Below are 4788 nucleotides of genomic sequence, written 5' to 3'. Positions count from 1 at the left end.
TTCCTTAACTGACCTCAGAAGAATTCAACTCACTTCCCACTACTTAGTGTGTACAGTCATGTTCTTTTCTCTCTTTTTCTTTAATTCTTTTTTTTTTTTTGGTGTGTGCAGTCTGCTCACTGAAAATAAGCCTTTAATGTCAAGCCAAAGATTGGATTTTGTAGAAATACTTAAGAAGAACAAGGAGAGGGAATCCAATTTGGAACTAACCTTTCTTTACTAAAATGATTTCCACTGCTGCAGCCAAGTTTGTTTTGGCCTCTAGAAAATACTGGTGAACAAAGTTAACAGCAATTCCAATTTCACACATACACATACACATGTGCACATGCACACACACAATCCTGAGTTTGTATCATCAGAATAGATATTGTAACCTAGCCTGGGGAGTTCAGGCTAGCCTTAAGTGGTTGGACAGTAATAACAGATATATTTGTTCAACAGCTAATATAGCCAATAATAGTTTATTGAGCACATACTAAGCACCAGGTGCTGTGCTAAGGGTTTTCCATGTGTTATCACATTTAATTCTTAAACAATCCTATGGGGTAGGTACTACTATTTCTCCCATTTTTTACAGATGAGTAAACTGAAGCTTAGAGGAATTACATGACTTAGAGAGAAGCTTAAAGAAATTACTTACGTAAACTCACACAGCTAGCTGGTGCCAGGACGAGCACTCTACATTCTTAAATGCATCAGTACATGGCTGTCACCGTCCTTCTGGGAGACAAGCTACGTGCTAGGGTGGACGCCTATATTCATTGCTCATTCTTCTCTATAACCCTTTGAAGTAGGTATCATTATCCCCCTTTTATGGATGAGAAACAAAAGCTCAAAAGAAGATGTTGCTTGCTTTAGCCCGCACAGTTAATATAATAGCAGCCCAGGATTCAATCCCCACAACTGTCTGAATCAAAGGTCCATGCTCCTTCTACCACCTCTATTGTTTTCTAGCTCAGGGGTTTTCAAACTGCAGATCATAATCTATTAGTGTATAGTGAAGTCAAGTAAGTGTGTCCCAACCAGCATGTAAAACACTGGAGTAGAATAGAATGTAAGAGAAGGGAAGGAAAGAGAAGAAAAGTGAACAGAAAAAATTAGTATGCATCGCACATAGTGATGGTAAGCACTGCTTAAAGTTTTACTTCAGTTATGTATATAGGTATGTGTGACTGTGTGTGTGTGCACACGCACGTGTGTGTGTATGTGTTAGAATTTAAAATGCATTTCTTACTTTGGTTGCCATCAGAAGCATTTGAAAGCCTCTGCCCTAGCCATTCCATCTGTTCTTAAGGTCACTGCCAACAGTGCTCAGGTATTAATGATACCTTACCTTCATTGTACACACTTTCTTCTGGCTCTAACCACTTAAACAAATGTGGTTATAAAGATCCAATTCCTAGTGCCCTTTCTACTAAAATAATTACAGAAACCCATATGCAACTTACTAGCTGTGGGACTTTTGCCAAGTTACTTACCCTGTCTAAAGGCAGCCTCCCTGAATTTTACTTTCTCCATGTTTAAAGTACCATAATTATGTGCTCACTTATGCTGCAAGGATTGACTGAGATCATGTGAACGTCTCAAGCACACATGTGCCCAACACAACCATTAAATAAGTACCAGCTATTATTAAATTATCTACAGACGGTCCCTGACAACTTACAATGGTTCGACTTTATGATGGTGGGAAAGCAACATGCATTCAGTAGAAACTATACTTGGAACTTTCAAGTTTAATCTTTTCCCTGGGGTAGCGATATGCAGTACAATACTCTTGTGATGCTGGGCAGTGGCAGTGCCACAGCTCCCAGTCAACCACGCCATCACGAGGATGAACAACCCAAACACAACCATTCTGTACCCATACAACAATTCTGGTTTTCACTTTCAGTACAGTATCCAGTAAATTACATGAGACATTCAACACTTTATTAATAGGCTTTGTGAGAGATGATTTTGCCCAACGGTAGGCTAATATAAGTGTTCTGAGCAGGTTTAAGGTAGGCTAGGCTAAGCTCTGATGTTCGGTAGGTTAGGTGTATTAAGTGAATTTTCGGGGACTTAACGGTATTTTCAACTTACGATGAGTTTCTTGGGACGTAATCCCATTGTAAGTGGAGAAAGACCTGTACGGAGATTGGAGGAGTCTTAATTGAGGGTCTCACGTTCAAGGAAATAAAAGAATGAGGAGGGAAATGTGCTCTTTTCTAGCTTTGAACCCTCCAACCCCATGAAAACATAAATTAACCTAAGTAGGTCTGCAATCTTTTGGTTTATTCATCAAACACTTATTGAATGCCTACTATGTGCCAGAGACTGGACTAATCTACAATGACATAGTAAGAGTTTTTAGGGTGAGGCCCAAGTTTATAGATGCTTCCTAAAGTTGGGGTTTATTAGAAGAGCAGAGTGACAAATCACCCTGGCACCTTATTTTATGATTTTGGACAAGAGTGATCATTGCTTAACTCTTACACATAAGCTCTATCAAATGGACTTCAGTGATAATAGCCTCATTTTTTTTCAAGCCATGTCCACCTGGCATCGACACTGAATCTGAGGTCCTCACTTTCCATTTTTATAGCTTGGTTCCTTCTCTCCACACGCCACAATTGGGAGGATTAATTTTCTTTGTACATTGTCTTTTCTTCTCTCCAATTCCCAGGTCCCTCTTTTTCTTTTCTACCCCTGCCGTCCATCACTGACTCTCCTGTGTTCTGCCGATTACCTCTAGCCCTGAGCTAAGGGACCCACCTCTTTTTTCCTATACACATTTCTAATGAGAGGTGGATTAGCAAGAATCAAAGTGTGGTTCTTAGGAGGAAAAGCCACAGTATCCCAGGACAATGGTTTCTAATTCTTTACCACACATCTTTGCTTTGGGGGGCAGGGAGCTTGCCAAAGGAAAATTGCCTTTCCGTACCTAAGGTGTGTGCGTACAACTTAACACTCCTTCCCAAAGGGTCAGGTCCAAAAGCAGGGCCTCAGAAATGTTGGTTGACTTTAATTGAACATAAAAATGATGACATTTTAGCCTGGATTTACTATTAAAATCATAAGCAGTTATTTTTACATTTGTGTGCCCCTTAAAACTTAAAAAAATATTTTCACACACATTCTTTTACTTCACACACTTACACTTACACTGTCTCATAAAACCAATGAGAACAAGGACCGTTTGATGTAATAAGAACCCTGTGAAGTAGAAAGAGCAGGTATTTTATTCTCATTTTCTAAGACAAGGAAACTGAGATACTGTGTTTTACCCAATGTCACTTAGCTCTTCAAGAGCAAAGTTAATGGCGGAGTCTGAGCCTCGTGGCAGCCAGCACTTGTCGATCAGTGCCCGAGGCCTGAACACGTTTTGTGGCCAGCACACCATGGCTTGGTTCCAACTGCACCACATCCAACAGACATGGGTCTTTGAAGCCTTCTAGCTCTGGAACTCAGGCCATAGGCAGCCCCATAGTGGCAGAGAAACAGAACCTCTGGATAAACTCTTCCAGGGAAGCTTTACTAATCTGGGTGGCTGGACAATGTCCCTCATGAATATTTGTCAGCATGATTGTCACATTATTTCACTGTGGTCATAGGGACTCAGCTCCAGAATTCTGCAGTTAAAGCACCTGGATCCCAGTCTTTCAATGGCTTTGAGAGAACTCCAAAGGCCTGCCCTTGAGCCTAGTGGGCCTCTAGGCAAGATGTCCCTCCCCACCAGGATGTACTGTCAGTTATTCAGCCATGACAATGCCCTCAAGGGCCCTACACCATGTTACCTCTTCCTTCAGTTATGGGCAGCATCCCCTGGAAGCCAGTGATTCCAGACACAAGTAGCAGAACCTTGCCAAAGTAGACTAAGGAGACGCCAGTATGCACACCACCTGCCATGACCCTATAGCACTGACAATGTGGACAAGTGGTAAAGGCTAGAACTACCCATGTTATCATGAATTCTCTGATCACAAAGCAGACCCAGGAGAGCATTCACTGTTTTGAACAACATGCAGGGCTGAGAGGTGCCGGCTGCACACCCCACAAGGGCTTTCCCACCGAGGGAGATCAAGTACATTCAAGTGGTAAAAGCATGCCACAAACTAAAGCTACACAGTGGAGAGACAACAAAAAAAGAGAGGCAGCCTGCATCGACCCAGCCCACCCTAGCAGCACCCCTCACTCTTTCTCTAAGCGGAAACCCAGAGGCTGTTACACTACTGTTCTTCCACAGCTTTACCTGGCCCAAGCCCAGTGCCACGGATTCTGTAAGTGGGTATAAGGAGAGAAACTCAGATAAATGGAGCTTCTTTGAGCCAAGACCACTCCAGAAGTCTGACTCAAGTTTTGCCACCAGGCCTACAAAGAAGCCCAGAAGCCCTCTCCAATAGAGCTGATCCAGATCGAGGCCATCTGAATGGCTGAGGATCCAGCAACATTCAAGCCACCCAAGATGGACACCCCAGTGATAGAAGGGAAGAAAAAATGACTGCAGATCCATAATCTCAAACTTGAATGTGCTCATGCCTACTGAGTTCTAGAGCTCTTTCTATTCCAGGGACTCTGGGTAGAGGGTGTCTTGTTCCCTTTTACCTTACCATAGGAAAGGTTTTGTATTTTGGGGTTTAAGTTGTTAAACTGAAGGTAGAGCTGGAGATATATTCGGCTTTTGAGAAACACTAGTGCAAAGCTTGTCTTTATTGTATGGAAGAAGCCATTCTATACTGCTTTAATTTACAGTCAGACTAAATCATTAACCAGTGATGTATGAGAGAACTCATTACCTATTTT

At 42.1% G+C, this 4788-nt stretch overlaps 1 pseudogene; it reads left to right on the top strand.

The window, feature by feature from the left end:
* The first annotated feature begins 3650 nt into the window (after nucleotides 1-3650).
* On the top strand, nucleotides 3651-4538 carry LOC115844030 (putative monooxygenase p33MONOX pseudogene; annotated as a pseudogene).
* Nucleotides 4539-4788: the final 250 nt, after the last annotated feature.

The sequence above is a fragment of the Globicephala melas genome, chromosome 6 (assembly GCF_963455315.2).
Source record: "Globicephala melas chromosome 6, mGloMel1.2, whole genome shotgun sequence".
Classification (NCBI taxonomy): domain Eukaryota; kingdom Metazoa; phylum Chordata; class Mammalia; order Artiodactyla; family Delphinidae; genus Globicephala; species Globicephala melas.
The sequence above is the reverse complement of the archived record's forward strand: the minus strand, read 5'-3'. Positions and strand labels throughout refer to the sequence as shown.